Source organism: Ctenopharyngodon idella, chromosome 12, assembly GCF_019924925.1.
Source record: "Ctenopharyngodon idella isolate HZGC_01 chromosome 12, HZGC01, whole genome shotgun sequence".
Taxonomy (NCBI): domain Eukaryota; kingdom Metazoa; phylum Chordata; class Actinopteri; order Cypriniformes; family Xenocyprididae; genus Ctenopharyngodon; species Ctenopharyngodon idella.
Genome location: NC_067231.1, coordinates 19,896,302 through 19,907,572, shown reverse-complemented (window position 1 = coordinate 19,907,572; position 11,271 = coordinate 19,896,302). Strand labels below are relative to the sequence as shown.

General features: G+C 38.1%; 1 long non-coding RNA gene across 1 annotated transcript; it reads right to left on the bottom strand.

The window, feature by feature from the left end:
- Positions 1-1,520: 1,520 nt before the first annotated feature.
- LOC127524266 (uncharacterized) lies at positions 1,521-10,839 on the bottom strand. The gene is made up of 4 exons (XR_007933025.1): positions 10,311-10,839; positions 5,848-5,948; positions 4,684-4,734; positions 1,521-3,093 (listed from the first exon to the last, which is right to left on the bottom strand). It is a non-coding gene; the product is annotated as an uncharacterized LOC127524266 (long non-coding RNA).
- Positions 10,840-11,271: the final 432 nt, after the last annotated feature.

Genomic DNA, 11,271 nt, shown 5'->3' with positions numbered 1-11,271 from the left:
TAAGACCAAAAAGAGCTCCAGAGTCAGTGAGTGGAAAAAAAAGAGAGGTAAGGGCCTGAGAGAGCCGCCAGTCAAATAGGTGAGCTCACTGTGTGTTTCTGTCAGTCACATCCCTCTGAAGTTCATTTATAGAGGGGCAAGATGCCTCACTAGCTCCTAACAGGTAAAAGGTACCATAATATCAGCCCCTCAGAGAGAGCGGCACAACCTGATGTGTTCTTTCAACTGTACTAAACTGAGTCCAGGTCACAGAAGTGTGGACTGGACTGCCATGATTAAGAGAAAGAGAAGCTGAGAAAAGAAAAGGCAAGCAAAATAAAAAATGAAGCACTGACCGACTGATCCATTGGAGATTCAGCATAAAGTGGTTGTTGAAGGGAAGTTGGACCTTTGCTCCTTCGGCTGCGGTGTGGACAAAGAGTCAGGGCCCTTCGTCCACGACGCTGAGCGCACTCAATATTTCATCCTGTCCTGCAGGCCAGAGCTGCTGAAGACCACTTCTCAACCTGGTCTCACAAAAACTCAAAACACTTTTATCCACATTGATGCACAAACATAGACTGTAATCAGGGCTTGACATTAACACTGTGTAACGGCGTGTAACTTTGGCGGGTTGAAATTTATATAATAAAATATATTTTTTAATTGTAGTCTTTAAAAAAGGCATCTGAAATAATAAACTAAGTGCAATGTAGTGTTGTCAAAAATATCGATTTTTAGATACATAATCGATACTGAAATATCTGAAATGCTTTTAATACTCATTTTCCGTTGAATAGATATATACCAGCTGCGCTTTCTGGCTCTCTCATCTCACCGACAGCGAGTTGACAAAAACCCGCCTCCCCTCACTCACTAGTTTCATTTGCCGCCTCTCAGTACTAAATTGAGTTCTTTTTCACTGGTTATTGCACTTAAAGGGATAGTTCACCCCAAAATGAAAACTATTCCCTGATTTACTCACCCTCAAGCCATCCTAGGTGTATATGACTATCTTCTTTCAGACAAACATAATCAGAGATATATTTAAAAATATCTTTGCTCCTCCAAGCTTTATAATGGTTGTGAGTGGGGGCCACATTTTGAAGCAAAAAAAAATTAAATATGCATCCATCCATAATAAAGTAATCCATACGGCTCCAGGGGGTTAATAAAGGCCTTTTGAAGAGAAATTTCTCATTCAAAATTTCTCGTTTTAGACTTCTAATTCGTGACCGGTGTTTTGTTTTGCTCTATCCTCTGCACTTCCGGGTTCGTTACTGCGTCATGCATTGGTGTCAGAGGTTGCCCTTCTGCCGCAAAACGATGCATATGGCCATCTCCTGAAAGTTTTAAATATGGATATTTTTCTTACAAAAACGCATCGCTTTGCTTCAAAAAACCCTTATTAACCCAATGAAGCCGTATGGATTACTTTTATTATGGATAGATGCATATTTTTTTGGCCCTCTTCATTCACAACCATTATAAAGCTTAGAGGATATTTTTAGATATCTCTCCGATTGTGTTTGTCTGAAAGAAGATAGTGCTATACACCTAGGATGGCTTTTTGGGTGAACTAACCCTTTAAACAGTCAAATACACTCAAAATATTGTCAAAATGCCGGTCTTTGCGAGTATTCACGTAAACACAGTCAGTTGAGAAAGTGTAACAGTATAATGGTGCGTCAAGTCTTAAAGTGACAGCAGCCTAATACAGTCCTACCTGCTGCAAAATTATGAGATAATAATAAAAATATCTATATGTCAGTTTATCCCCATGGTATCAATGTCAAAATTGTGGCCAGTGAAAATGCTGAGTGGCTAGTAACTTAGCACTACTAGCCACAGTGGCTGGTGAGCAAAAAAAGTTAATGTCAAGCCCTGACTGTAATCTATCGGCTAACATCTCTGCTGAAAATATCGACACATTTTGGGCGACTAGTTTTGTATGTGAACTTCCTGTCTATGCTAGTTTAACATGCTATGCTTAGAACTTACACTGGGATTGTTAGCCAGGCCTTGATTCTGGTCAAGGAAAACAAATACATGCAGAAGCACCATTTACAAACCATAAGGGAATCATATGCTTTGCAGTTGCTTTAGAAAGATCACTGGAAAGCTGACAGAACCACAGTTTATTCCTAAGAGACAATGGTAATCCCATAATGTCCTACTCACTAAAGCATTATCACTAAAATTGTGTGTGACATATGATCAGGCCAAGACAAGATCTATGGATGTTTTTTCAGCATGATTTCATGAGGGATAATCAGTGAAATGGATGTAAACATAACATATACCTGTACATTACAATACAAACACTGAAACAAACACAAAATGGAATCCAGTTTCTTCCGACAATAATTGCTTCATATCTGACAGTGTGACATTATTTTTTCATTTTAAACTTTTTATTACTCTAAAGCAGAAGCGATCATTTATAAAAAGGCATTAAAAGAATGTTACTCCATAAACCAGATTTAACAGTCGCTATGATGGCATTCCAATTGTGGTTCAACTGTTTCATTTCTTGTGTCCCGAGTCATGACCTCAGCAATGACAGACACTTTTTGGAAGAGGATGCAAAAAGGTCCACTATTCTTCAAGAGAGAATGGCATCGATCAGTTTCAGCAAAAATCTCATCACAGCATTTCAAACTGAATCCAGAATTACACATAAAGTACTGTATACTTCTCGCCATTCTGTTTCGCTTTGTCTTATTTTCCTCAAGCCTTCCATTATCAGGCAGTTAACTATGTGTGCATTTTCAGGCCTTTGACTGCTATTTTTTTTTCTGGCACGGGTGTGTATGTGTGTGTGTGTGTGTGTGTAAGTGTGAGTTTGCGAACGTGCTCTGGCTTTGTTTTTCTTTTTGAAAATTCCTTTGATGTGCGTGTTTATTTATTTATTTGTGTTGTGTGCAGGCCTTTTCGGCGGTTAAAGCTACAGTAGATGTGCTGTGCGCAGCTCAGACTGCCATCCATCACCAGTGAACCTCTTTGACGGCTGAACCTCTGACCCCCCGTTCCCAGCATCCTCCTTTTGCTGCTACAGGAACACTTTTAAAGTCACATCGTGGCCAGACCGATTTCATCAGGCTTTGCGTGTATCTGGACAGAGATTTGTGTATAAAAGATTAATGGCATAGTTCCCTGAAAATGGCGAAATAATTTTAAAATTGATAGTAATCCATTTTATAATATGGATTTGCATGTGAATCAGAGAATAAATATCGGAAAATGTTAAGGGAGAAGGAGGAGAGACATCATTTATTAATGTCATTATAAAGTACAAAATACAGCCTGAACATTTTAAATATTTTTCCAAAAAAAAAAAAAAAAAAAAAAAAAAGGTCAGTATAAAGAGTTGCTTAACCTTTAAAATTGATTGTCACCCTCAGGAGGCCAAATTAAATATCATATGAAAGGTTGGTAACACTTTATAATAAGTACACAGTAATAAAGTACAAATCATTTGCAAAATATTAGTTTATAGTTAATTAATAGTTGATATATTGTAGTCTCTACATTGTCAATATAATAATAAGCTATATATAGATAGTGAATTCTTCAAGTCATTAACAAATTATTATTGTTTAATTAGCTCATATGTAAAGAGTTAGATAATGCTTTGTTAACAATTTACTAACCGTAAATATTTTTCACTTTAGATTAGTGTTTTAAGCACACTTGGGTTAACCTTTTTTTTTTTTTTTTTTGTGAACTCTTTTTCCAAATGTTTTAATTTTTGTGATGGCAAAGCTGAATTTTCAGCATCATTACTCCAGTCTTCAGTGTCACATGATCCTTCAGAAATCACACTAAAGCCCGGAACACACCAAGCCGACGGTCGGCCGTCGGCAGTTTTTGTTTTCAACGGTTTTGTTTCAAGTTTTCAACGGTTCCACACCGTCGGCTGAAGTTGGTCCTCGTCGACTTTTTTTCGGCCGATTCGTCATGCTGAATCGGCGTCGGAGCTCGTCGGTCAGTCGGGCCATCTGATCATTCTGATTGGCTGTTCAGCTACTGCCACCTGCTGGTACGGAAAGACATTTCTTCTTACGCAGGCGCAGAACGGCTGTGCTACTTGGCCGTCAGGTGTCGAGCGTCGGTTTGGTGTGTCGGGGCAACTTTGGACCCGAAGGTTGCCGACATGAGCCAACCCCGCGGTCTGCTTTCATCGCCACTAGTTCGTCGGCGTCGGCTTGGTGTGCTTAATATGCTGATTTGGTGCTCAAGAAACATTTTTCTTATTATTATCAAAGTTAAAAATGATCAAAACAATTATGCTGCTTAATATTTTTGTGAAAACTGTGACACATTTTCAGGATTCTTTGATGAATAGAAAGTTTACTTAACAGTGACCTTTGATAAATTTAATGCATCCTTGCTGAATAAAAGTATTAATTTCTTTCAAAAAAGAAAACAACCTGACTAAAAACTTTTGAGCAGTACTGTAAAACCCGAGTGTGGTTTTGTTATTTTCTAGAAATAATTAATTAAACATGAAAGTAGACATTTAAAATAATAATAACCATAAAACTGCATTCACAAGGCACTAGCTAAATGTAAACGTATAAATGTAATTCATTCTAATATCATTTATACAAACACACACATATTTATTTGCTCTAAAGGTATACACAGATAGCTCCAGTCGATTTCATCCATAAGGAACAAATATAGTGGAAGCGAACTTACCTTATACAAACAGATCAATCCGTTCTTCAGCTTTGACCGCATGAAGATGCTCTTCATCACACAGATGGCCAGATACCCAAGAGCACAAAGGATAGGTAGACTTACTTAACCTGAAACTAGGGACACTTTCATTCACAGCATTGAATTCTCAAGGCTAAACAGAGAAGCACAAATCCTTTTTCTTCTTAGGAGTTGTTTGTAAAAATAAAACAAGCAGAAAAGAAGAAAGTTGAATGTTTTGTTTGTGGTAAAAGCTACCATTCTTGCAGCTTAAATTGTTCTCCATTCTTTTCACTTTCATATACTTCCCTTCTTCTCCTCTATTGTCAAATGACAAAGAATGTTTTTCTTGCATTAAAGCACACACTTCACTGAAAATGACCCTTATAATTCCGACAGTCAACAAAACACATTTCTCAAGAGCTATGTCCTTCAACCAGGCATGTGAAATTAATCACAGCATTCAAAAGATGCTCGTAAGGAGTAACTCACCATCCTTATCACATGCTTCCTCAAGTGTTTACATACCTGTGCAAAAATGTCCTCTTAAAAATATACGTCCTCCACTGACTCACATTCACCTTGATGAACATTTAAATGCTTCTTTGATTTACCATTGTATAGGATGAAGATACCAATAAGATGCTAAACTTTTAGCAGGAAGGCAGAGAGCTATCAGCTGGAGGTAAAGCCCTGTTCTGCAAGTTCATTTTCAATGTGGTGTTTAAAGGTGTAAATAATATGTGATATTTTGGCTTGAAAGGAAATCTCTAAATGTGTCAAGTGGTTTCACCTCCTTCCTGCTCTTATTTGCACAATATGATGGAAGGTGTAGCTTCCTGCCTGGGATTCCTTGCTCTTATTGGCCACATGGAGACTGAACCAACCAAAATAATAATAATGCAGCCAACTAAATAACTTTATCTAGAAAATTACAGCAATATCAATTTACATGTTTAGCAAATATTACAGGTTATTCACGGTGGCTAGATTTTCATTACTAGGTATGTGCTATAAATAAAACGTAAGCCAGAGCAGCATGGTTCTTTTGGAGAGTTGCTGCCAACTGTGAACATTGGCTGTGTTCTGTCAGTCATGCCTGTGAGAGGTGCCAGTAAATTCTGGGTTTGTGTTAGAGAGGGCGATTGAGCATAAAACACTCACCTAAAAGCACACAGGAATAAAACAACAATCACTCAGGTCACTGAGACAGCCTTGAATGTAGTTTCTTAAGTGGGTGGCTTCTGCAAGCTTTTGGATGGGGGCTAGAAAAGAGAACAAGCACCAGAAACACAATTTATACTGCGGATGGATTTAAAAAAATATTTTGAGAATGAAGTCTTAACGGATTAAACCGGTAAATATTTTGAGAATAAAGTCAAAATTATGAGAATAAACTTCTCTACAACTTAATACTGCTATTTACTTTAGTATTATTGATACACATTTAGGCACCTCTCACAGGCATTAAAGGTTGCATATTTCTCTCCAAATGTTCAAAGGCTCTCTAACATCTTACCAGAATGCTGCCAAGTCTGCGAAAGCTGCATATTTTTCTAATTTAATTGAAACCAACCACTCTAAACCGAAGGTTTTGTTTTCAGTTACTCAATCTGTTGTAAATCCTTCTGTTAACACCTTGTCTGCTGCCTCTGATGCTCTATGTGAAAGCTTCTTGAGATATTTCAGTAACAAAATTACTCATTACAAAATTAATAACTTAATAAAGTCCCCTGTAGTCAATAATTGTATCCCTTAAAACTCATCTTTGATCACCAAAATTACATATTTAAATGTTTTTTTTCTGTGAAAAAAAATTCTTAATGCCTTAAAATAGCTTGAATGTAACTCTACATCCTTGCCTCACTTAATATACACGGATATATGAATATGATAATTAGCCCTGCCCTCACTCACTCGCATGAGCTCAGACGAGATCCACTCGGTCAACTTACTGAGGTAAACGCTGCACAATGGTTTTTATCGCTTTATACAATGTCGGACACATAACGGTAATTAATATGATTAGCGTTTTGCTTGACTACATTATCAAACAGCTAATAATGTGTTGCTAATGTAACACAAACCATGTTCACATTCACGAGTCAGACAGCTGCCTTCTAACAATCAATATCCTTAGAAACGCTTTGAACAACTCAGAACGTCAGTGGAGAAAGGCATATAGTTCATCATAACATCGTAATATGCATCATACACCCGCCATATTGCTAAATCGACCCAATTTTTCATATCAACAGAAAAATATATCGTGATAACCTTCTTTTGAGACTCCCTTGCGCAGTCAGTTAATGATATGCTTAAGCCCGCTGGCAAGTTGACGTGATTGATTACAAGCTAGTTTGTGACGTCAGAAACACCAGCGATTTCAAACCGCGGGTTTGAGACTCTCTTTGGTTTACTGCAGTTTTAAAGAGAAAATACTCAGCAATGGTGTTGACTTATGAATTTGCACATGGTTTGTCTTAAAGCATGTTAAAACACCAGATAGACACATGAACAACATTAAAAACTTGATTTTCACCACTTTGCGTCTGCCCTAATTTAACTGTCTCCCCAATCCTGTCACTTGCTTCTGCTTTTTGGGATGTTTTCGAACCTATCAATTTCCAGGTACTGAAGGAAGTGATTGTAAAGTTCAAACCCTCATTTTGCTTTAATTATATCATTCACCCGAGCTTTTTAAAATTAATTATTGATTCGATTGGACCAGGTTTGGTGTCTCATCAACAAGTGTCTCCAAACGGGATCTTTTCCTGCCAGTCTTAAAGTGGCTATGGTCACTTCTTTGCTCAACGAGCCTTCACTGGATCCTTCTGTTTTTTAAAAAAAATCAGCCTGTTTCTGTTTTACCTTTAATTTCAAAGGTATTGGAGAAAATTGTGCTGGATCAACTCCAACATTTTCTGACAAGTAATTGTATCTATAAGGTTTTTCAATATGGTTTTAAGTCTGCTCACAGTACCTCTTGAGAGTGTTAAACAATATTTATCTCTCTACTGATTCTTTTATCGGCTGCATTTGATACTATCAACCACCCTACTCTATTATCTAAAGTCTTGGGTGGGTCTAAAAACATCCGTTTTGAAATGGTTTCAGTCATACCTGTCTGACACCTCTGACCTGAAGCCTTCCACAGGGCTCTATTTTGATTATTTTCATTTCTATGCGGACGATACTCAAATTTATCTACCAATCAAAAGAATTGGTAGCGATTACATCTCTTCTGCTATGCTTAGAGGAGGTTAAATCACGGCTATCCCAAATTTTCCTTTTCCTAAATGAAGATAAGGCTGCGGTTATTGTTTTCGGCCCAAATGAGAATTCTCAACTCTCCAAACCCCTGATTTGGAGAGTTTGTCTGTTTTTAGATTCTCACCGGTGCAGAACTTAGGTGTTCTTGTTGACCAGTCTTTAAAATTTGACAAATATATCGTAATCGGATCCAGCTTTTATCAGCTTTGTCTGCTGTCTAAAATCAAAGACTTTCTCAGTCCCAAAACTCTAGAAATGGCTGTTCATGCGTTTGATACATCTCGACTAGATTACTGCAACTCTTTATATTGCAGTATATCTAAGTCTCATATTGCTCGCCTTGCCTTTAGCTAGTCCAAAACGTTGCAAGTGTAGTAAACATGAACATATCACTCCACTTCTCAGATCTCTCCACTGGTTGCCAGTTCACTAGAGAATAGACTTTAAAATTCTTCTTTTTGTAAATAAATCTCTACATAACCTAGCTCCTGTCTACCTCTCTGAACTTCTTCATCCATACATTCCATCTAGAAGCCTAAGATCCTGTGACTGGGATCTGCTGGTAGTCCCTCACTTTAGACTCAAACGTAGAGGGAAGCGTGCATTTGGGGTGGCAGGACCACGACTCTGGAACACCCTGCCTTTAGAGAATAGAACGGCCCCTATTCTGTCTGTTTTTAAGTCTCTTTTAAAAACCTACCTGTTTTCTCTAGTATATTGATTGATTTTTTTCCTCTTTTTTTTTGGTTTTGATTTCTATTTTTGGTCTTCCTGCTTTATGGTAGCTCTTAACTATGTTGCTCTTATTTTTTGTTTGATTTGTTTTCTGTTATATTTTCTTTTAATTTTTTTCTTCTGTAAAGCACTTCAGCCTAGAGCCTGTTGTAAATGTGCTATATAAATAAAATGAACTTGAACTATTATATTATCATAGTTAATAGTCAAACAGGCTGACGCTGTTCACATGAGAAGCACAACGCATGCATGTGATGCTGACGTAGGAGCTGGCCAATACTGAGCCGGCGTTCAGATGTAAACACGGAAGCTCTGCACAGCATCAACAGTGTAGGAGAATGACAGGGTAGAGAAAAAAACTGTTGAATAAAGTCGTTATTTTTGTTTTGTTTTTGCGCACAAAAATTCTCGTCGCTTCATAACATTAAGGTTGAACCACTGTAGTCACATTGACTATTTTAACGATGTTTTTACTACTTTTCTGGACACTGAATGTGGTAATTTCATTGCTTTCGATGGAGGATAAAAAAGCATCTCGGATTTCATCAAAAATATCTTAATTTATGTTCTTAATCTGAAGATGAACGAAGGTCTTACGGGTTTGGAACGACATGAGGGTGAGTAGTTAATGACAGAAATTTCATTTTTGGGTGAACCCTTTAAATATTTAACTTCAATCTGGATTTTATCACAAAATTATAACTACTTCAATCTCACAATGTTAAGACTTTATTCTATTAAAATATTTTTAATTAACTTCTTTTGAAACTTTCATTTTTTTTTCTTTTTTTTTTAAATTATTTGTTATTTCAACACCTAATTCTGCTATTGGGCTACAGTAAAGCCTTATGAATTATGAACGGCATAAATTAGAAAGGTCACCATGCAGAGAGACTTTTGTCAAGCTTCCTTTTGACAACAAATACTGAGGGATATTCTTACTAAAAGCCTGTCTGTTCATAGTAGGGAGCATTTTTTTTTTTTTCTCCTCGAATTGTTAGATTTTTCAAAAGACTTAATTAGAGTCAAGTCATTCATCTACTTTAAAAGGATTTTGTGCATTTAGTTGAAGCCAACTTTTGGGATTCTGGAAGATCTGACAAAGTCCAACATTTAATCACAGAATTATTTTTAGACTAATTACTGGTTTTCCTCCGTTAAGAGCAAAATCTACTTTCCAAATGATCATTTATCCACCTTCTGCTATTTCTTTGCCCAAAAAGAGAGTGTGTGTCTGTTCAGTTCCACATTGTGTGTTCTGGGCAGGTGTTTCAGATCATTTCCCTTTCTCTCGTCCATTCCTCCTGCCCCCTACACTGATTTGAATTTCTGCCCTGGCCTATGGGGATCCAGCGATTTGACCATATTTTATTTATCAATTTTTTGTAAAAGCTAATATTCAGCAGCTGTGATCTATAGCAGAATTGCAATTTTCAGGGTCAAGAATGATTCTGATACAGTGAAGAATGGGTACAATGCTGTTAGAAAAAAAAAAGAAGAGCAGAAAGGAAAAAGAAAAGAGGAAAGGGGTGAAAAAAAAAAAACACGAGCTGTCTTTAAAAATAAATGAGAAAATCGGTAATCCCAGAGTCACTGCATGGAAAAAAGAAAATCAATACCTCTCTCAATTCACCTGGGCCATCCAGAATCCTTGAAACGAACAAAAGTTGTGAAATTTGTTGCCAATACCATACATCTTTCTCAGAATGGCCGCCATCTTTAAAAATAAACTAGCTGGTGAGACGGGCGGGTGAGTGTGTGTTTACACGTCAGGATATGATGTGTTTACGTGCCGCACAACAACAGAATCTAATTGGGTGCAGAGTCAAGCCGGTAGGAGCCATTTTTTTTAACCTTCTCGTTTCTGAAGCAGCCGTTCTCTCTGGTCATCTTTCCTCTTCAGAAGCAGGGGCAGGCGAGAATAGAAGAGGGACATCATACAGATTTTGTAACCTTTGAACCATCCATTCAATTGACCCTGTATGCCAACCTGCAGGGACCCCCATGCATGAATCTGCCTCCATTTCCTGCCCTGGGAGAAAAACGCCAGACCAGCGCTGCCATTGGATGCACGCTCATGAATATTTAATCTATTCCCCCAGCTAAGGAGGAGGTATCGCCGAGGGGGACTGAGAGACAGACATGGGGGGGCCCACCGCCGTGCCCTTTTCCAGGCGTCGCGTCAAGACAATGAAACACACACACATACACACAAACACACTCCTCTCCCCACCCTGGTGTTTATGGAGTACCATTACACACAAGCTTCATCCACAGAATCCAGTGCTCCCCCCTTCAGTATGGGCCATCTACATACGGATGTGCTAAGCGATGCCCCCCCCCAGTTCATTAGTGTGCTCTTCAGTAGCCTGTCATAGAGGATGTGCTCCATCAAAGCTGATTGACTCTCGTTTTCCAGAGAGATGTCGCAGGGTATCACCGCTCGCTCAGATCTCCTGCTATGGGGAACATGAATGGCAGGCTGCCTTTTGAAGACAGTGATTTTCCACTGATGCCTCCCAGTTGGAAATTTAGAATCTTGTCTGGTAAGACACCATATGCAAAGTAAGTCATGCCATG